The sequence below is a fragment of the Macaca thibetana genome, chromosome 10 (genome assembly GCF_024542745.1).
Source record: "Macaca thibetana thibetana isolate TM-01 chromosome 10, ASM2454274v1, whole genome shotgun sequence".
Taxonomy (NCBI): Eukaryota; Metazoa; Chordata; class Mammalia; order Primates; family Cercopithecidae; genus Macaca; species Macaca thibetana.
This window is the reverse complement of record NC_065587.1, coordinates 33,444,953-33,467,185: the sequence shown is the minus strand read 5'-3', so window position 1 is coordinate 33,467,185 and position 22,233 is coordinate 33,444,953. Positions and strand designations below refer to the sequence as shown.

At 54.4% G+C, this 22,233-nt stretch overlaps 1 protein-coding gene and 1 long non-coding RNA gene across 2 annotated transcripts in view; one reads left to right on the top strand and one right to left on the bottom strand.

Moving 5' to 3' along the window:
* The window catches only part of BID (BH3 interacting domain death agonist), a 36,450-nt gene extending 20,100 nt beyond the window's left edge, over positions 1–16,350 (bottom strand). The window contains exon 1 of the mRNA XM_050746433.1: positions 16,185–16,350. The gene's annotated coding sequence lies outside the window, so the exon portion shown is untranslated. The remainder of the gene's footprint in view (positions 1–16,184) is intronic.
* Positions 16,351–16,362: 12 nt separating this feature from the next.
* LOC126929798 (uncharacterized) lies at positions 16,363–18,110 on the top strand. The gene is made up of 3 exons (XR_007717275.1): positions 16,363–16,417; positions 16,938–17,706; positions 17,949–18,110. It is a non-coding gene; the product is annotated as an uncharacterized LOC126929798 (long non-coding RNA).
* Positions 18,111–22,233: the final 4,123 nt, after the last annotated feature.

Sequence of the window (22,233 nt, the reverse complement as noted above, 5' to 3'; positions counted from 1 at the left end):
AAAAATATACCATTATAAATACAGTGGACACCATGAAAACAAGCATGTGCTACTCTAGGAACGTCGATCCACCCCCCAAACTTCACGGCATGCTCTGTGCAGCGCCAAGGAACGAGCCAACCGGAGAGTGTGAACACACAGGCACCGTGACCTAGACTGGTGACCCAGAGAAGGGGCAGTGCCATTTGGGTCAGGGCTGAAGAATGCCCAAGAATTAATCAGAAAAGGAGAGGGGCAGGGAAGGAATTCCTGACACTTCACTTTTCTGGGCCTTGGTGTCTTCAGAAAAATAAAGGGTTTGGAGGCCGGGCGCGGTGGCTCACGCCTGTAATCCCAGCACTTTGGGAGGCCAAGGCAGGCGGATCACGAGGTCAAGAGACTGAGACCATCCTGGTCAACATGTTGAAACCCTGTCTCTACTAAAAATACAAAAATTAGCCAGGTGGGCTGGGCGCGGTGGCTCACGCCTGTAATCCCAGCACTTTGGGAGGCCGAGACGGGCAGATCACGAGGTCAGGAGATCGACACCATCCTGGCTAACATGGTGAAACCCCGTCTCTACTAAAAAATACAAAAAACTAGCCAGGCATGGTGGTGGGTGCCTGTAGTCCCAGCTACTCGGGAGGCTGAGGCAGGAGAATGGTGTAAACCCGGGAGGTGGAGCTTGCAGTGAGCTGAGATCCGGCCACTGCACTCCAGCCTGGGTGACAGAGCGAGACTCCGTCTCAAAACAAAACAAAACAAAACAAAAACAAAAACAAAAAATTAGCCAGGTGTGGTGGTGTGTGACTGTAATCCAGCTACTTGGGAAGCTGAGGCAGGAGAATCACTTGAACCCAGGAGGCGGAGGTTGCAGTGAGCTGAGATCATGCCACTGCACTACAGGCTGGGTGACAAGAGCAAAACTCCATCTCAAAAAAAGAAAAGAAAAATAAAGGGTTTGGAGAAGGTGATTTCCTTTTTGGTTTTTTGTTTGTTTTTCTGAGACAGAGTCTCGCTCTGTCGCCCAGGCGTGAGTGCAGTGGCATGATCTTGGCTCACTGCAACCTCCGCCTCCCAGGTTCAAGCGATTCTCCTGCCCCAACCTCCTGATTAGCTGGGATTACAGGCACCCACCACCACGTGCGGCTAAGTTTTGTATTTTTAGCGGAGATGCGGTTTTACTATGTTGACCAGGCTGGTCTCGAACTCCTGACCTCATGATCTGCCCCCCTCGGCCTCCCACAGTACTGGGATTACAGGCGTGAGCCACCGTGCTGGCCTGTTATTGTTCTTAAATGAATGCATGTGAAAGGTTTTATTCGGCCGGGCGCGGTGGCTCACGCCTGTAATCCCAGCACTTTGGGAGGCCGAGGCGGGCGGATCACAAGGTCAGGAGATCGAGACCACGGTGAAACCCCGTCTCTACTAAAAAAAAAATACAAAAAATTAGCCGGGCGCGGTGGCGGGCGCCTGTAGTCCCAGCTACTCAGGAGGCTGAGGCAGGAGAATGGCGTAAACCCAGGAGGCGGAGCTTGCAATGAGCCGAGATCGCGCCACTGCACTCCAGCCTGGGCGACAGAGCGAGACTCCGTCTCAAAAAACAAAAAACAAAAAAAAAAAAAAAAAAAGAAAGGTTTTATTCAACTCATTTTTAACAGGGGAAACAGCGATGTTGAAATCATTCAAAGGAGTCCACGAACTGTGTGCACAGGCAACGGGGAAACTGGGAATGCGCTCACAAACTGAGGCAAAACTGGGCCCAACAGCCACAAGGCACTGGTTGCTTTCCACGGAGCAAAGTTCAATCGCATTTCTTTCTTCCTTTCTTGTTTTTTTGAAATGGAGTCTCATTCTGTCACCCAGGCTGGAGTGCAGTGGTGCAATCTCAGCTCACTGCAACCTTCACCTCCTGGGTTCAAGTGATTCTCCTGCTTCAGCCTCCCAAGTGGCTGGGGCTATAGGCATGCACCACCATGCCCGGCTAACTTTTGTATTTTTAGCAGAGATGGGGTTTCATTATGTTGGCCAGGCTGGTCTCGAACTCCTGACCTCGTGATCCGCCCCCCCCTCAGCCTCCCAAAGTGCTGGGATTATAGGCGTGAGCCACCACGCTGGCCGCAAAGGATTCTTTAACCCAAAAGAAGGGCGGGACTCATGAGACTGCCCTGACCATTACACAGTGCAGCGAGAGTTCAATTCAACTAAGCCTCCTTGTGCTTCTTTGACTAATTTAGGGCCATGCAGTATCAAACAGCAACGAGGGCACAAAAGCAGCTTCTCCCTGGCTATCTTCAGAAGGAATCTTAGATTGCCCTTGAACACCAGCAACAGTCTGCTATTCTGAGGGCTGGAAACCAAGCCTAAGAAACCAGCAGGCTTTGGCCGGGCACGCTGGCTCACGCCTGTAATCCCAGCACTTTGGGAAAGCAGGCAGGCAGATCACCTGAGCCCAGGCGTTCAAGGCCAGCCTAGGCGATCTGGCAAAACCCAGTCTCTACAATATATACAAAAACCAGCCGGGCATGGTGGTGTTTGCCTGTAGTCCCAGCTACTGGGGGAGAATTGCTTGAGCCCAGGAGGTGGAGGTTACAGTGAGCCAAGATCACGCCACTGCACTCCAGCCTGGGCAACAGAGCCTGACCCTGTCTCAAAAAAAAAAAGAAAGAAAGAAAGCAATTCTAGCAGGTTTCTCCTGTGGGGCCCGTGTGAGTGAAGCCCTCCTCAAGGAGACGCAAGGGCGTGTTCTCAGAGCTCGCAACGGCAAGGGACTCGGCCACTGTCATTCGCCTTTGCCCGCCAGAGGCTCCAAGGGAAGCTAGCCTTCAATCTGTTAGGTGCACCGACGGCTTCTCTACTTGGTCTCAAGTTGGATGGAAGCAGAGACAAAACTTCAGGAAGCTGCCAGTCAGTCAAGCTCTGGCCACGTGAGGCTGACGGCATAGATTCTAGTTACTGTGTGGCTTCCCGGATGGTTGCTAGCGACAGCACCCGGCTCCACAAGCTGGCCTGTGGCCTCCCGGGGGTCCTTGAAGGTAATGGGGTCCAGTCATGTCTGTCTGCACATTCAGTCTCTTATCTCTCTTACTGAGGTGCCTCAAAGAGCTTAAGTTCCCCAGCTGCTGGCACGTGACCTTCCTGCCACGCCGTGAGTTGGGGCTGGGCCACTCTTCTGAGGAGGCCGAGACCTCGCAGGCACTGGTCCACGGTCACCTCAGTTCCTCCAGAAGTGGCTGGTCAGCGTCCTTCACAAATGCAGCATTCCAGGGAACGAATGCTGTTCCCGGCTGCACTAGGAACTTATCCAGTTATATATCGGTTTGAGAAAAGGCACAGAAGCTAGTCCCTCAAAAAATTAAACCTAGAACTACCGTTTGACCTAGAATTCAGCTTTTGGGCATTACGCAGAAGAACTGAAAACTAAGGCCTGGAACACACATTTGCACACCCATGGTCACAGCAGACAAAAGGCCAAAATAGTCCAGATGTCTAATGGATGAGTGGAAAAATAAAACGTGGGGTGACATACGATGGACACACGCTACAACACAGATGAACATGAAGACACTATGCTGGGTGAACTAGGCCAGTCGTGAAAGGACAAATACATGTGGTTCTATCTCCAAGGGGTGCCCAGAGTAGTCAACTTCACAAGGATCAGAAAGTACAAAGGCACCTGCCAAGGGCTGGGGGCGGCAAGTTAGCATTTAATGGTACCGTTTCTGTTTTGAAAGGTGAAAAAGTTCTGGAGATGGTTGGGGGTGATGGTTGCATGACAATGTGACTACACTGAATGCCACTGAACTGTATGCTTAAAAATGCTTAAAATGGGAAATCTTATGCTATATCTATTTTACCACGATAAAAAATATACACTTAAAAAAGAGCCAGGTGACCCGGGCATGGTGGCTCATGCCTGTAATCCCAGCATTTTGGGAGGACGAGGCGGGTTGATTACAAGGTCAAGAGATCGAGACCATCCTGGCCAACTTGGTGAAACCTCGTCTCTACTAAAAATACAAAAATTAGCTGGGCATGGTGGCGCCTGTAGTCCCAGCTACGCAGGAGGTTGAAGTAGGAGAATCGCTTGAACCTGGGAGGCGGAGGGTGCAGTGGGCCGAGATCGTGCCACTACACTCCAGCCTGGCAACAAGACTCCAGCTCAAAAAAAAAAGAGCCAGGTGTGGGTCCAGCGCAGTGGCTCACACCTGTAATCCTGGCATTTTGGGAGGCCGAGGCAGGTGGATCACTTGAGGTCAGGCGTTTAAGACCAGCCTGGTCAACATAGAGAAAACCCCATGTCTACTAAAAATACAAAAATTAGCCAGGCGTGGCAGCAGGCGCCTGTAGTCCCGGCTACTCGGGAGGCTGAGGCAGGAGAATCACTTAAACCCAGGAGGCGGAGGTTGCAGTGAGCCGAGATTGTGCCACTGCACTCCAGCCTGGGTGACAGAGTGAGACCCCGTATCAAACAAACAAACAAAAAAACCAGAGCCAGGTGTAGTGGTGTGCACCTGTAACCTCAGCTACTCGGAAGGCTGCGGTGGGAGGACGGCTTGAAAGCCCAGAAGCTCAAGGCCAGGCCAGCCTGGATGACACAGTGAAGCCCCATCTCTAAAAATCATTATTATTATTAAAGTTTAAACTTTTTTAAATTTCAAATTTCAATTTTAAAAAGGACACATTCTTACCGAACCTATACAAATAACTATATCACCACAAAAAATAAGGAGACAGTGAGAATGGGGGTTCACTGAGACAGTGATATCATTTAAAAATGTTTCACATCTGGCTGGGCGCAGTGGCTCACGCCTATAATCCCAGCACTTTGGGAAGCTGATGAGGGCAGATCACTTGAGGTCAGGTGTTCAAGACCAGCCTGGCCAGCATCTCTATTCTACATCCCATCTCTACTAAACATACAAAAAATTAGCCAGGTGAGGTGATGGGCAACTGTAGTCCCAGCTACTCAGGAGGCTGAGGCGGGAGAATCACTTGAACCCAGAGGCAGAGGTTGCAGTGAGCTGAGATCGCGCCATTGCACTCCAGCCTGGGTAGCAGAGCAAGACTTTGTCTCCAAAAAAAAAAAAAAGAAAGTTTCATATCCATCTACCAGAGCAGAGCCTTCTAAATCATTACGGATTACAGACACTAAGAATGAGAAAGCATTTCCTCTTACAGCTAGAAAACAGAAATGAAAATGTCAGCTACATTCCAAGCAAACCACCACAATTCAGTTCCCTAGTGGCCCATCGCATTCTGCGGGGCTCAGAGCCTGCTCCCACCCCTCACGAAGCCCTGGCCCGGCACGCTGGGGTGGTCTGAGAGCCATTGAGGCGATGGTCAGTGCGGAAGCGTGGACCCAGAGGCTCTGAATAGTCACTGGTGAAAACACCGGGCAATCCTTTCCCACATGGCAACATCAGCATGGGGAGAGTCAAAGTCTCTTTTCATTACGATTTTCTAATGCATCTGGCCAGGTATTTCTGAATATTTCATTCAGATAATTTCTGAATGAAAATATCCTACACGGGCCGGGTGCAGTGGCTCACACCTGTAATTCTAGCACTTTGGGAGGCCGAGGTGGGCGGATCACAAGGTCAGGAGATTGACACCATCCTGGCTAACACAGTGAAACGCTGTCTCTACAAAAAAATTAGCCGGGCGTGGTGGCGGGCGACTGTAGTCCCAGCTACTCGGGAGGTTGAGGCAGGAGAATGGCGTGAACCCGGGAGGCAGAGCTTGCAGTGAGCTGAGATGGTGCCACTGCACTCCAGCCTGGGCGACAGAGCGAAACTCCGTCTCAAAAAAAAAAAAAAAAAGAAAATATCCTACACAGAGCAGGGGAGGGCACTGACAAGCACGGGGCCTCCTGCCAAGCCCAGAACTTCCGAAATATTTCCATGAACAACATTTACATGTACACACCGAACCAAGGAGCGGCGGCCAGCGTCTCTTGTGATTTGACAAGCACTCTTCCCGTGCGGGTCTTACAAGGTAACACTGAAAACAAACCTCATTATGTTTATAGTATTTTTCTTTTTATGAGGTGAATGATCAAATCTTTGTGATTATCCAGGGGCACTCGGAGCCTCAGGGACAGTTTCAGAGGCAATCTGGACAGAATCTGGACAGTTGTTAAGGCAGGATCACGGCGTCTGAGAGGGAAGACTCGATTATCCATTAACAAAACAAATCTGATCTTTCACAAGTGAAGAACCTTTGCTCTTTGTTTTTCCCCCTTAAATAAGCATGAACATAATAAAGTCAACATAAAGCATTAAAATGATTCTGCTATACAGAACCTCTCTGCCATCCAGGTGGATTACACAGAAAGGAAAGAATAATCTTTCACTTTGGTTTTTTTTTTTTTGAGACGGAGTCTCGCTCTGTCGCCCAGGCTGGAGTGCAGTGGCCGGATCTCAGCTCACTGCAGGCTCCGCCTCCCGGGTTCAGGCCATTCTCCTGCTTCAGCCTCCCGAGTAGCTGGGACTGCAGGTGCCCGCCACCTCGCCCGGCTAGTTTTTTTTTTTGTATTTTTAGTGGAGACGGGGTTTCACCATATTAGCCAGGATGGTCTTGATCTCCTGACCTCGTGGTCCGCCCACCTCGGCCTCCCAAAGTGCTGGGATGACAGGCGTGAGCCACCGCGCCAGCCATAATCTTTCCCTTTGAAGGCAAAGGCATTAATGAGTAAACAAAGGCAAGGCCATCAAGACGAGCAAACTTTGCTATTGTGACATAATTCATTACTGCTTTTCAGACTCAGGTACCGTGACGATAAAAGGCACATACCTAGTTTTGCCCTTCACTATGTTTTTCGTCATTTTTACCATATTCTGGAAAGGTAAATTGCTTTAGGAGGGAGTGTGGACCAGGATATCCTAGGGTGCCTGAGGCCCTTTTCAGAGAATCTGTGAGGTTGAAAAGCTTCCATAACACAGTTTCCTCTGTCACTCTCTCACGAGCGTACAGTGGGCTTTTCCAGAGGCTGAGCAAAAGAGATACTGCAACAGCGAGAATCCAGGTATCCTCTATTCAGTCAGACACCTAGGAGATCTGCAGAAACACGGACGCAGTGCTGTTCTTCTCAACAGAAATGTTTTGTTTTATACAATAGTTACATTGGCCGGGCGCAGTGGCTCACGCTCGCGAGCTCCCAGAACTTCGGGAGGCCGAGGCGGGTGGATCACCTGAGGTCAGGAGTTTGAGACCAGCCTGACCAATATGGTGAAACCCCGTCTCTACTAAAAATACAAAAATTAGCCGGGCATGATGGCGTGCACCTGTAACCCAGCTACTCGGGAGGCTGAGACAGGAGAATTGCTTGAACCCAGGAGGCAGAGGCTGCAGTGAGCCAAGATTGCACCACTGCACTCCAGCCCGGATGACAGAGCACGACTCTGTCTCAAAATTAATTAATTAATTAATTAAATCAAGCAATTTCACAAATTTCAAATGTATCAAAAAAAATTTTTTTTTTTTGGAGACAGGGTCTCACTCTGTCAAGCAGTCTAGAGTGCAGTGGCACGATCATGGCCCACTACAGCCTCAAACTCCTGTGCTCAAGCGATCCTCCTGCCTCAGCCTCCCAAAGTGCTGGGATTACAGGTGAGGACCACTGTGCCTGGCCTATTTTTAAAATTTCTGTTTTAATTCTAACACAGAATATAGGGATAAAAGCCTACTTAATCAAACGCTTTTTGGTTCCTCAATAATTTTTATATATAAAGGGATCTAGAGACCAAAAAGTTTGAGAAGTGCTGCTTTGAGGGAAAAAAAACTTTTTTTTTTTTTGAGACGGAGTCTCGCTCTGTCTCCCAGGCTGGAGTGCAGTGGCGCAATCTCGGCTCACTGCAAGCTCTGCCTCCCGGGTTCACGCCGTTCTCCTGCCTCAGCCTCCAGAGTAGCTGGGACTACAGGCATGCACCACCACGCCCAGCTAATTTTTTTAATAGAGACGGGGTTTCTCCATGTTGGCCTAGCTGGTCTCAAACTCCTGACATCAGGTGATCGACCTGCCTCGGCCTCCCAAAGCGCTGGGATTACAGGAGTAAGCTACCGCGCCCGGCCTTTTTTTTTTTTTTTTTTTTTTTTGAGACAGAGTCTCACTGTCGCCCAGGCTGGAGTGCAGTGGTGCGATCTCAGCTCACTGCAAGCTCCACCTTCCGGGTTCATGCCATTCTCCTGCCTCAGCCTCCCGAGTAGCTGGGACTACAGGTGCCCGCCACCACGCCTGGCTAATTTTTTGCATTTTTAGTAGCGATGGGGTTTCACAGTGTGAACCAGCATGGTCTCGATCTCCTGACCTCGTGATCCGCCTGCCTCGGCCTCCCCAAGTGCTGGTTTTACAGGCGTGAGCCACAGCGCCCGGCCAAGAATTTGCTTTTAAATTTAAAGTCTAATGCATTAAAATTATTAGAAGTACAGCGGGCGCGGTGGCTCACGCCTGTAATCCCAGCACTCTGGGAGGCCAAGGCAGGAGGATCACCTGAGATCAGGAGTTCAAGACCAGCCTGGCCAACATGGTGAAACCCTGTCTCTAATAAAAATACAAAAATTAGCCGGGCGTGGTGGCACACACCTGTAATCCCAGCTACTTGGGAGGCTGAGGCAGGAGAATCGCTTGAACCCGGGAGGCAGAGGTTGGAGTGAGCCAAGTTTCGTTCCACTGCATTCCAGCCTGGGTGACAGGGCAAGACTCCGTCTCAAAAAAAATTATAATAGGCTGGGCGCGGCGGCTCATGCCTGTAATCCCAGCACTTTGGGAGGCCAAGGGGGGCAGATCACAAGGTCAAGAGATCGAGACCATCCTGGCTAACACAGTGAAACCCCGTCTCTACTATAAATACAAAAAAATTAGCCAGGTGTAGTGGCAAACGCCTGTAATCCCAGCTACTCGGGAGGCTGAGGCAGGAGAATCTCTTGAACCCAGGAGGCAGAGGTTGCAGTGAGCCGAGATAACGCCACTGCACTCCAGCCTGTGCAACAGAGTGAGACTCCATCTCAAAAAAAAAATTATAATAAATAAATAAATAAATTATTAGAAGTAGGATTTTCTTATGTTCTGCAAATCTTCGAAATATTTACTTATATAAACTAATCACAAACCAATCAGAATAGATTTCCTCCAATTCAAGACACTTCGTGACCTTACCCAGTGACTCAAGAAAAGTTAACTTAGTGAGAGGCAAAGGCCTTTCTGAATTACAACTTCAGCCCCAGGGCAAGAGTAAACACGGAAACTGGAAAACTCCCTGCACCAGGTATCAAAGAGTTGTTCTTCCTGGTGGACACAAAATTCTGAATCGAATTGAGCTCAAAAGACGCTAAGGACACAGAGAACGAAGTCCAATCATCCAGATTCTCCGAATCTGGCCACAGAGGACTGATCTCTGTCATCCGCCTACAAAGATGAGCAACAATACGACCACAAACCAAGGATCAATCACCGACGCCACCAGGCCATAGACAAGCCAGAAACCAAGAGAACACAGACGCAGGGGCGGGGGAAGCCGAGACACAGAGAGAAAACGGAGAAACAGGCTCCACGAAGTGAAAAGTTCCAGTGCTGCTTGAATTTGCCTCTGGTAGCCAAGAGAAGGCCAGCACTTTGGGAGGCCGAGGCAGGAGGATCACTTGAGCCCAGGAGTTTGAGGCAAACTGGGCAATGCAGTGAGACCCCATCTCTACAAAAAATACAAAATAAAAAATGAATGAAACACAAACACCTGCTGTAACATGAGTGACCCTTGAAAATATGCTACATGAAAGAAGTCAGTCACAAAAGGCCACCGAGTGTGTGATTCCATTAGCACGAAAGGTGCTAAACATGCAAATCCAGACAGACAGATCAGGGCTGCCAGGGTTGCGGAGGACCCGCTGGTGTGCGTGGAGCTTCTCTCTGGGGCACTGAAATGTTCTCCCTGTAGGTGGTGGTGATGGTTGCACACTGTGAAGATACTAAGCCACTGAACTGTACACTTTCAATGGGTGAATTTTATGGCATGTGCAGTATGTCTCAAACAAATGTTTTTTGAAAAGGCAGCCAGCAGGAGGGGGCATGAGGAGGCAAGGGCCTCTTCGGGTGACTGGGGCCCCCTCCCAGAGGTCCGAGGCTCCACCACAGGCCCCGGAAGTCAGTGGACCCCGATGCTCCCGGCCTCCGTGACCCGGGAGTCCTGCCTCCCTCTCGTGTGCAGGCCCTGGGCTTCTGGGTGGGGCGTGGTGGCTGGCAGCGGAAGGCAGGTGTCCTTTAGCTACTCCACAATCCCTGGGGAGCCTCTGTCTGCCCCTGGTCCGCCCCTCCCTGAACTCTCTGTAGACTCTGTCATAATGAACAAGGCTGGGCCGTGCGGTGGCTCACGCCTGTAATCCCAGCACTTTGGGAGGCTGAGGCGGGCGGATCATGAGGTCAGGAGATCAAGACCATCCTGGCTAACATGGTGAAACCCCGTCTGTACTAAAAATACAAAAAATTGATGGCCGGGCGCGGTGGCTCAAGCCTGTAATCCCAGCACTTTGGGAGGCCGAGACGGGCGGATCACGAGGTCAGGAGATGAAGACCATCCTGGCTGACACGGTGAAACCTCGTCTCTACTAAAAAATACAAAAAACTAGCCGGGTGAGGTGGCGGGCGCCTGTAGTCCCAGCTACTTGGGAGGCTGAGGCAGGAGAACGGTGTGAACCCGGGAGGCGGAGCTTGCAGTGAGCTGAGATCCGGCCACTGCACACCAGCCTGGGCCACAGAGCGAGACTCCGTCTCAAAAAAAAAAAAAAAAAAAAAAATTAGCCGGGCGTGGTGGCAGGCGCCTGTAGTCCCAGCTGCTCGGGAGGCTGAGGCAGGAGAATGGCGTAAACCCGGGAGGCGGAGCTTGCAGTGAGCCGAGATTGTGCCACTGCTCTCCAGGCTGGGCGACACGCGAGACTTGTCTCAAAAATAAATAAATAAAGAACAAGCCTGTCACCACGTCCCAGACAGAGTCCAAGTCAGGGCAGAGCCCTCACAGAGCACAGCAGGGCCTGTGCCGCGCCAACGCTGTGCCCCTGCCTGGCAGAAATGCCACCCGGCCCCTGGCAGAAACACCTCGCCTCTCCTGCGGAGGGAGGGGCTGATGACCCAGGAGCGGCTGGCTGCCGGTGTGAGTACACGGGCGACCCTTCCACCAAGGCCCCCAGCTGGGCTCCCTGCTCAGCCGGCCGGGTTTGGGGCTGGATGTCTGCAGGGGTCCTCAGGGATACCCAGAGGGAGAAACAAGGCTTCTGGGGAAATGGTGACACCTGGGGCCAGGGTTCTCACAGCCAGGCCCCATCTCTCCCTGCCTGGATTTCAGGGGAAGTGGGGCTTGGGGAAACAGGAACGGAGGTGGCCGTCGCGCCGGAAGGGCGTGTGGGCCACAGAGAAGCACCCTGAGGCTGTGCTGTCATCCAGAGTGCCACCCCACCTTTCCAGGGCACAGCAAGGAAGTGCCTGCTGAAAGGATCCTGGGGACAGTTGTCAAGGCAATGTTATCTTCTCATAGCACGCCTGCCTCGGTTCCGGGGCCAGGACAGTGCCCGGCCTGGCTGTGGTCCCTCTACTGACTCCACACACAGAGGCAGCTGGGCCCAGGCAGCAGCCAGCCCAAGCATAGTGACCTCCAGCACCCAAAGTTCAGACTTCCCAGCTGAACCCAGAAGGCACCCCACCTTCCTGTCTCTAGGGAGATGCCAGCCGGTGCAGAAGCCACTTCCAGTCCTCACGCGAGGCCTGGTCACATGGTGCCCCACCGGGCTGGGGGGATGGTACACTTGCCCGCTGGCCTCCGGTCTCTCAGGCCCAGCCTCACTGTCACAGGACCAGAGCTCCTCAGGGATGGCCACTCTCCTGGACTTACCCCCAGGAGGGACACGCTGCTGCCTCCCAGGGGCCTTCGTGCCACTGGCCCCTTTCTTTCCACCCCCATATGCTGCCCCTGCCTACTCCCTTCCCTGGCCCTGGGTCGCCACTCCTGTCCTGTTCTCCTGCTGTCCCCACCCCGGCCCTGACCCCAGATGGCTCTCCCTAGAAAAACACTGGAACCCCAGAGAAGCTCAGTCCCCCAAGTCCATCTGCATTTTAAGAAGCCCTCAGGCACTCCCAGCCCAGAGAAGGAAGCTGTAAAGGTGGACGGGTCATGTCAGACTTTGAACCTGCAATGTGATCTCACCTTCCCCATCTGTAAAAGGGGACACTCCCTGCCTTGTGCGATCACATGCAGTGTCAGAAAAAGCACCTGACATGTGACATCCACTTACAGAGGGTTTTCCCTTCTCTTTGGTTTTGGGGGAGAATGGGAGAGGCCTAAGCAGGAGCTCCTGGAACACCGCCCATCCCGGACCCAGGGCTGTAGTCACCTGAACACTCACCCAGATACAGGGGAATTTCACAGAATGAATGTGAGAAATAAAATGAGACATTCAGTTACACAAATTAAGCCAAACACAGATGCAGAGGTACCCCATAACAGAAACAGCAACTACTGCCCGCCTCGGATGAAAGCTCTTGGCCAAGGGCCATGACAGCGGTGGGGAGGTTCAGCGGCTGTCCCCAAGCACACGGGGCATTTGGAACCCCCAAGCCCAGCCTGTTCCACCAGGCCACAGCACACACTTTCCTTCCTCTGACGAAAGAGGGTTTGTTAAGCCAACGAGGAGGGAAGCCAAGGACTGCCCCCAGGGCCAGCATGGCTGTGAGCACAGAAGCAGGTTGAGCCACAGGCTGGGGGTCCCATGCAGACCAGGCAAAGCCCAGGCAGGATGCTCTGCGGAAAGCTCCCTGGCGATCCAGACCCGGAGCCAGACTGAGCCCCAGCCCCAGAAGACAGGTATCTCCTCCTCCCCGGGGGCCACAGCAGCCACAGAGGCCACCCACGGCTTCCACTAGGACAGCGTGTCTTTCCAGTTACTCTACGTGCCTAAAAGTAACCAGCTCCCTTTCAGGTCTGGTCTGTGATCCAGATGGTGGTCTTTCCCCTTTCCCACCCCTGCCCTGGCCAAGCTGATAGGATTCAAGGAGTGTAGCGGTGCAATCACAGCTGACTACAGCCTCGATCTCCCGGACTCAAGCAAGCCTCCCATCTCAGCCTCCCAAAGCCACTTCCTCCTTTTCTTAGTTGATAGCTGCTTCTTCTTTTTTTTTTTTTTTAAGTTTTTGTGTGGTTTTTTTTTTTTTTTTTTTTTTTAAATAGAGAGAGGGTTATACCATGTGGCCCAGGCTGGTCTCGAACTCCTAACCTCAGGTAATCCACCACCTCAGCCTCCCAACATGCTGGGATTACAGGCGTGAGCCACTGTGCCTGGCCGTTGATAGCTTCTTCTACAGAAAAGGACCCCGAAAACAAACACCTAAAAAGCCAACCAAGAATTCAATCTGCAAGGCAGCAGCACCTCTAGAAATAGCTGCTTTGTGGCCCGTTTGCCTTTTATGTGAAACTTCCCCATTTTGGACCAACGCAGGCAGAAAGAGAAAAGGAGGAAGAGAAGGAAAAGAGGCAGGCTGTGCTGGGGCTGGATGGGTGTGTAGGAACCTGCCAGCAGTGGCTCTTGGGGAAAACCCCACTGGGAGGGTTCTGAACCCCTGCCCCGGAAGCTTCCCTTCTCCCGCACACATCACTCGCTGCCTTGGAACCTGGGCTGCCTCCCTCCCAGAGGCTCAGAGGGGAGCGAGGCCACAGAAAGGCTCCGTACCCCCAGTGGCCTAATAGGTGTGACATGTGGAGGGGAAGTCTGGGCAGCGTGCATGATGCTCGGAGCCAAAACCCTGGAGTCCGACTCCCTCGGTTGTGACCTCGGACAAGTTACTTAGCCTCTCCTTGCCTCAGTTTCACCATCTGGAGAATGGGGATACTACCCTAGTCTGACCACCGTGACGTCCAAATGAGCCAGTCAGCACACATCAAGTGCTCCATGAGCGTCCGGCACACAGGTGCTTGTCTCTGTCCTGCGCTTCAGCTCCATCAGTGTCTTCTTTGGACCTGTCATTGGCTTAGGGCAAGGATACATGTGGCCGCTGAGGGCGGTCTGCAAGGTATGGCAACCATGGAGCTGCTAAGTAGACCCTGTGAGTGGGAGGCCCTGTGGGGTGGGCAGGGGCAGATGCCCAGCTGCTCTCGGGGACATTCCAGGCCTGCGCTGCCCTCCACACCCCAGTCGGCAAGTGGTGACCAGATGTCAACCACGGGAGGCATTTCCAGAGGCCACAGCTCTAGAGGGAGGTCTCTCACGGGCTGACAGAGCCAGCGCTCCAGTTTGCCTCAAACAACGTGCACAGTCCTCGGTCACGTCGAGGACCTGCTCAGCCCTGAAAACGAATAACGCAGCCTCTCCACTTGGCACTGGAGAGAGGATGACTCACGGCCCTTCTGCCTGGAAGGCAGGCTCCGGCATCAAATGTCCATCCGCCTCCATCACCCTCATCCATCCTTGCCAGTCCAGGGGCCCAGGCACTGCTGGGGCTGCTGGGCAGGCAGTTCTCACTTGCAAATGAGTGGGACCCTCAGTCCTTCCATCAACATCCTCACGTCAGCTGAGCCTGTGCGCACCCCTAGGCAAGGCCTTTGAGCTGGGCATGCAACACCTCTTCCCACCCAGGCACCCTCCTCCTAGGACACCCCCCCCCACCGCCCCGCCCCGTACCATCCTGGGGACATGCCCCGCTTCCCTCTCTGGCAAGTCCCTGCACAACCCTGAGACTACCTGATAGCCACCGTCTATCCTGCCCAACCTCCCCAGAAGCACCAACAGCACCTCACCCCAGCCATGGCAGGTCTCTGCACCCCTCACCCCAGTCGCCACTCTCACATCTCACGAACAGAGACACTAGCTGCTTCCTCATGTTCCCTGTGCCCGTCCTGGAAGATCCCTGCCTTTAAACCCCAGCCACGAACTGCTGACCTCTGGTTTCCTCTTCCCTCCTCGGGCAAGAGGGGCAGAAGGGGCAGGGACACACACTCCGGGCCACAGGCAGAGGCTTGGCCAGGGTCCTCCTCCCAGCAGTGCCTCCCTGGAGCTGTCTACCTCAACTCCTGATGCCAGAGGATCCCTCTGCGCTCCCCAAGCCCTTAAGACCCCAGCTCAGGGAATCTGGTCTCAGTCATCACTCCCAAGGGACTGCAGGGCCCCAGGACGGCACACATTCAGGCCCAGGAGAGCTCTCCCCATCTCAGAGCCTGCCCAGCGCGGGTGGAAATGGAATGTGGAAGAACCACATCCTCCGCAGCTCCCCCACAGTAAGAGCGAGGACTGAGGGGTGTGGATAAGGTTCCAGGAAGGGGGTGTAAGCACGGGAAGGTGGAAGAGCTCCGGGCGGGTCCATCTGCTCCTCACCTGCCCCAACCCCGCCTGCAGGTGAAGGCCGGTCCAGCCCCAGAAGGCCCAGCCCTCAGCCCACTTACAGAGCCCGCACTGTGCTCCTCCGGCCGGCCCCTCGCTGCCCACCAGAGCCATCATGACCCCAGCACAAGCTGCACATTCGTATTTGTTGAATGAATGAATGAACCCTTGCCAGCCCAGCCACTTGGTGGCTGAGGGCTTCAGGGCTCTCCCAGGGTCCCCTGAGGTCATTCAGCCACTCAGCAGCATCCCAGCAGCAGCAGCAGCAGCAGCAGCAGCGAGGATCTGCACATCATTGCCAGCGCTCTAAGGCGCGGGCGAGTGCCCGTAGGCGGCCACTCTGACCGCGCTTGGTCAGCCCTGAGCTCCGCTCCGGAGGAGCCGGCAGGTGTCTGCGGTGCTGGAAAGACCACGGTGTGGGAGGCGGTTCCGATCCGCAGGGAAGGGCGGCCTGCGCCCGGCCAGGCCCGCGGGTTTTCTCCTCTCTGGGGCTGGCCTCGGCCCCTCCCCCACCCTCCCCGCGCCCCGAACCCCTCCCCTGAGTCCCCAGGCCACGTGGAGAGGACACAACAAAGCCTTCCCCGCCTCCGAGGCGGACCCGACCCTCAGCACTGCAGGCCGCGCCGAGGAGGGCGCCCGGGCGGAGGGGAGGCGGGCGAGGCGCGGCCCGCGGGTCGGTGCTGAGGCCAGGCTCTGACCCCCTCCTCCCCTCTTCCCCTCCTCCGGCTCCCACCGCGGTCGGGCCCAGGGCGGGCGGCGGGCCCTGAGCTCCACGCCGGGGCAGGCGGGCGGGCGGGCAGGGGTCCCGGGCTGGGGCTCGGCGCGTATCCCGGGAGGGGCGCGGGGGCACTCACCACTCTCCAGCCGCGGAGGCGCGGGCGCGTCCGGGCCGAGGCAGCGTCTCCCAGGCGCGCGGACACCGCCGAATACCCGCTTCCTCCTTATGGCGCCCCGCGCGCTTCCTCCTTCGGCCCCCCACGCCTGGGCCCGCCCCGGCCCGCCCCGGCCCGCCCCCGGCGGCTTGCGGGGACACGGGGAGCCCGCGCCCGCGCGGGGCGGTGGAGAGGGGCGGGGAGCCAGCAGCGCAGTGAGTACCGGAGTTTCCACCCTTATCCCTTACGCGACTGTTCCAGACAGTGTCGTCCAACTTTAAGTTAGCCACTTAACTCCAGCGCCGCTGGGATAATTCCTAATGACTCTCCGGGAAACATTCAGAATCCCCAGGCTGTTTCTGGAATAGTATGGGATGGTCATTCTCGGTCCTCACGAAACCAGGGGTTTGGAAAATGGGTGAAGCCATGTGGGTTGTAGAAAATCTGGCCCAGCCCCTCACTAGTCTCTGTGCTTGTTATTCTTTAATTATTTGGATATGCAACTCTGATTAAAAACAGAAGTTTAACATATAGATAATGCTGGGACTGCAGGCGCATACCACCACACCCAGCTAATTTCTTTTTCAGTTTTTTGTAGAGGTGGAGGCGGGGGTGGGGGGGGAGGTGTCTCCACCTCTGGAGGCGTCAGGTTGGTCTCGAACTCCGGGCTCCAGCGATGCTCCCGCCCCGGCCTCCCAAAATGCTGGAATGACAGGCCAATTCATGCATCCCCAGATGCAGCTCTCACGGACAGCGCTGCTGCAGAGCCATTTGTGGGCGTCTTCACTTCTCTTGAGTGTGATACCTAGGACTGGAACTGCGAAACATAGGGCTGGACGAGCTTCATGGTATTAGAAACTGCCTGCTTTCCAAGGTGATGCACACCGTTCGGCACTCCCACCAGCCCTGTTGGAGCCTCCAGTTGCTCCACGCCCTGGCGTGGGCTCACTCCCTGAGCCTGCTGTGGGGCCTCCACCTGCTGCCCTCACTTCTACCTGGGCTCTCTAGACTCTTGCTTCTTTTATAAAAGGTCAGAGGATGTCACTCACCCTTTAACATCCTCCCAATAAAAGCCAAGTTCCTTTCAGTGGCCCGCAGAGTCCGACATGACCTGCCCTGCTCTAAGCAAATTCTGCCCCGTCCCTGCTCCTACTCCCCATGGCCTCTGGCTTTCCCCGGGCCTCACTTCATTTTCCTCCACAGCCGGCATCGCAGCATGACATACTATGGGGTCGTTTGTGTGTGTGTTGCCTGCCTCCCCTCTCGGAATGTAGCCTCCACGAGGACAGGGGCTTGTTTCCTGCACGCTCCTCACTCAGGCTTCGCACTTCCGGGGTTAAGCAAATGGAAGATCCTGTGAGCAGGGAAACGGTCAGACGGCGTTAGGGGCTGGTGCCCTGCAGAGGACGAAAGGGAAACTTCATGGGCTGAGGCCAGGTCATCTGCAGGGTGGTGTTCAAATTCATGGTGCAAAGTCAGCAGGCGCCCAGATGGGAAAAGAGAGGTACGTGCACCTGGGCACAGGAAGCTGCAGGGGTCCCTCCCAGGGCAGGCGAGCGCTTGGACAGTGGGGCACAGTGGGCAAGGGGCCAGTGGGGCGGCCTGAAGGCAGGGAGGCTCCAGCAGCCTGGGTGAGCAGTTGGATTTTATCCTAATCACTGTGGGGGCCACTGGCCCTGTCATGCAGGGCAGGACCTGTACCAACTGGCGCTCCCAGTCTCTGCCTCTCCTGTTTGCTTTTTGCAGGTCTCTCAAGTGCTTCTTACAGTCAGGGTAGAGTCCCCCACCTCAATCCTTCCTGTCCTGATTTGCTGCCTCTATGATGCTTTGGGCTTCAAAATCTATCTGCAGTATTTGTAAAATGAGAGAAGGTGATGTTTCCTGCAAAACAACCACTTCAAAAAGAAAGGGTGGCGGGGTGTCAGAAAACAATTCAGGGGGTGAGGGACTGGGGGGCTATGGAAGGGCCCAGGGAAATTCCGGGCGTGATGGGATTCTTCTATGTAGGGATTGTGGTGGATGCCACACAATTGTACACTTTTGTGAGAACTCTGCACTAAGAATGGTGAGTTTTACTGTATGTAAAATTATACCTTAATTAACACATGAAACCATATACACATACATGACAGAATGATGACTTTATTTTTTTAAAACAGGATCTAGCTCTGTCACCCATACTGGAGTGCAGTGGTGCAATCACAGCTCACTGCAGCCTTGACCTCCCAGGCTCGAGTGATCCTCATGCCTCAGCCTCCCAATTATCTGGGACTACAGGCGTGCACAACCACGCCTGGGTTTTTTTTTTTTTTTTTTTTTTTAAGACGGAGTCTAGCTCTGTCGCCCATGCTGGAGTACAATGGCACGATTTCTGCTCACTGCAACCTCCGCCTCCTGGGTTCAGGTGATTCTTCACCCTCAGCCTCCCGAATAGCAGAGATTACAGGCACCCACCAACATGACTGGCTAATTTTTGTAGTTTTAGTAGAGATGGGGTTTCACCATGTTGGCCAGGCTGGTCTCGAACTCCTGACCTCAGGTGATCTGCCTGCCTCGGCCTCCCAGAGTGCTGGGACTACAGGTATGAGCCACTGCACCTGGCCTTTTTTTTTTTTTTTGAGACAGGGTCTTGCTGTGTTGCCCAGGCTGGTCTTCAACTCCTGGGCTCAAGCAATCCTCCCACCTCGGCCTCCCAAAGTGCTGGGATTATAGGCATGAACCACTGCATTTGGCCTGAATGGTGTTTTTGAAAATGAAAATGAAACACCAAACCCAGCAAGGTTTGACGGGGAAGGCGAACTGGCGACCACATAGTCACCTTTGGCCTTTGGTTCTGCTTTTTGCTGCAGTTTCTCACTGTCACTTCCTGCCACTGGGCTCCTCCCCCTGTGAAAACTCAGCCCCCTCTTCCTCAGTTCCCCCTTTGCAACAGAACGAGGCTGGCATTTTCTAAAGCATTCTCGGGGAGTCCAGTTCCTAAAAGATTATTTCAAAGTCCACTGTTATGGGCTGACTTGAGTGCTCTCAAAATTCGTAAGTTGAAGCCCTGACCCCCAGGACCTCAGAATGTGACTGTGCTTGGAGATAGGGACTTTCCGGAGGTGATTAAGGTTAAGTGAGGTCACTGGATGGCCCTGCTCCTATCTGACTGGTGTCCTGATGGGGACGTGGGCACCCGCACAGGAAAGGGCCCGGGGAGAACAACACATTGTCTCCAAGCCAGGGAGAGAGGCGTCTGGGGAGCCCAGCCCTGCCTGCGCATGTAGCTCTGCCTTCCCGCTCAGAATCGTGAGGAAACCCGCTTCTCCTGTGCAAGCCTCCAGTCTGTGGTACTCGGCCGTGGCGCCCCCGGATCTGCATTGCCTCCTGCTCTGAGCCACCCGGCCCCACCGGAAGGGCTGAGCTTCTCTCCCTTTCACTGCCTGTGTTCTGGGAAACTTTCAGAATCCCCAGGCTGTTTCTGGAATAGTCTGAGGTGGTCATTTTTGGTCCTCACGGAACCAGAGGTTTGGAAAGGGGGTTGCAGAGAATCTGGCCCAGCCCATCACCAGCCCCCCGTGCTTGTTATTTATTCTTCAATTACCTGGATATGCAACTGGGATTTAAAACATCAATTTAACATACAGATAATGCTGGGACTGCAGCTTCGCCAGGTGGCCTTCCTCTCATGGTCGGGAGGCCTCGCGCCCATCTTGTCCCCCCATGGTCAAGGGAAAAGGGCAAAGGTTTTTTGTTTTGTTTTGTTTTGTTTTGCAAAATTCAAACCTTTCCCTCCTTCCCAGGTCTGGGTCACTTGCGACCCTCCTCTCAGGCTGCTTCTGACAGGCCCAGGTCACAGCCAGCTTCAGGGGAGCTGTTGGGTCCTTCCGAACTCCTGGAATGATGTGACCTCTCCGGCTCTGGCCCCGGCCCCGGGCCTCCAGGTCAGACTCGGCCCAGACCCTGGTTCACAGGGAAGCAGAGCCTGGGGCTGGCCTCCACCAACTCAGACACCCACACACAGGCCAGGGGAGGGGCTTGGGGACAGCTCTGGGAGGGTCCCTGTTTGCGCTGTAGGTGTCCAAGGCGGGGTGTGCAGAGTCGAGGTTTCCGCACACCTGAGGGACTCTCGTGTGAGGACAGCGCAGGGCTGGAAGCTGGACTGCGGAAGGCGAATGAGACAGCACTGCTGGCTCCCTCCGCGCCACGGACTGGCTCCTGTGCAGTCTCAGGGGCGAGTGTGCTGTTGTCATGTGCGTGTTTTAACTGAGATGTGAGCTGGCACGTTTTCTCCACCCAGCTCCATCCTGGGTCGCCCCACGTTGCTGCACATGTGGCTCCGGTGCCCTGGGGTCCCCACTGTGGCAGCCCTGCATTTCGCCCACCTGCTTCCCAAAATATGGAATCCCAGTGACCTCCAACTTGTCGCCATGACAAACCACTCTCATATCCTCAAACATGGCGCTCTGAGCCTAAATGAGGGTTTCCTTAGAGAGAGATCTGGGGACCGAACCGTACGGACAGAGCTCCTGTCTAAGCTGGGCCTGTGGTGAGGTCTTCCCGGCGGTACACTTGAATCCCACAGCAGGGCTTGCTGGCCACCCTGCTGCATCCCCGCCAACACCGGGCAGGATCTAGCCTCCAAAGCTTTGCCGGTCTAATAGTATAAAACGATACCTCGGTGTTATTTTGGTTTTGCATTTCCATGGTGAACAATGAGTTTGGGCATTTTTGTTCAAAAGTCCTTTGGGAGTTCAAGACCAGACTGGGCCACCGGGAGTTCAAGACCAGCCTGGGCAACTCAGTGAGATGTTCATCTCTACAAAAAATAAAAAAGATAAAAAAATTAGCCAGGCATGGTGGTGTGTGCCTGTGGTCCCAGCTCCTCAGGAGGCTGAGGTGGGAGGATGACTTGACCTCGGGAGGTTGAGGCTGTGCTGAGTTGTGATCCTGTCTGTGCACTCCAGCCTGGGCAACAGAGTGAGGCCCTGTTTCTAAAATGAAAACAAACAAACAAAAAAGAAAAGTCCTCTGGGTTTCCTCTTGGTATTACTCAGCACAGGACAGAGTGTCAGTTTCCATCCTCAGGCAAGCAGATGCTGAGAGAAAGCTGGGTGGGAGGTGATACCCAAGAGGAAGGGGCGGGATTGGACAGGGACAGCCTTCAGGTCACAGTGGGGATCGGACCCCTGGGAGGGGAGAGAGGGAAGGAGAACTGGTCAGCTGTGAAGCAGATCTGATAGGGCCCTGCTGCCACACCAACAGCCGCTCAGGGCCAAGGATGCTGTCGCAGGAGCAAGGGACAGACCCCCATACCGCTGGCTCAGTGCCTGGAGCACGTGGCCTCTGTGGCTGCAGCCCAAGCCTGTTGGCTGAGGCACTCCACGCACCTGGAGAGCACATTGTCTGTGGAAGGAGATTGCAGCGTTCCCAGGGCTCCAAAGCAGTAGCAGCAGCACCTGGAGAAAGAAGACGTCCACCATCATCTTGATGGCAGACGCTTTCTGCAGGCACGCTGCAGTAACAGACTGGGAGCTCCGGGCCTGGTGTATTGCTAGCTCAGTCTGACGGGGTCCCGGCTTTCCTCTGAGGGTCTCCTCCCAAGAGTGCCGAGACTGATGCTGTCGCATCCAGCATCTCTGCAGTCATCAGCCCTTCACATCCCTGGGTGAAGACAGAGAGACAGTGCACAGAACTCACTCCCAAGTGACGGGGCAGAAGTCAGGACAGAGAACTCTATAAGGGACACTAGTGCACTGAAGAGCAGGGCGTGGTTCTGACCACAAGCATTTGTGCATCTGGAGGGCAGAGGGAGCATGGGCACGGGGGTCTGGGCGGCCTCCCAGGCGGAGGTCAACAGGACCGGGGGAGGCCTCTAGCTTGGTGGTTAAGAGCTCAGCCTTCAGAGTTTGTTTTCTCAGCTCTATCCCTGACGAGTTTCATGGCTGTAACTGGCAAGGGCTGCCCCCAGAAAAGCTGGCCGCCAGCTCCCCCTCTCCTGAGGCCCCAGAGCAAGTTTCTTGGGCCCCGATGTCCTGTCATTAAGGAGATG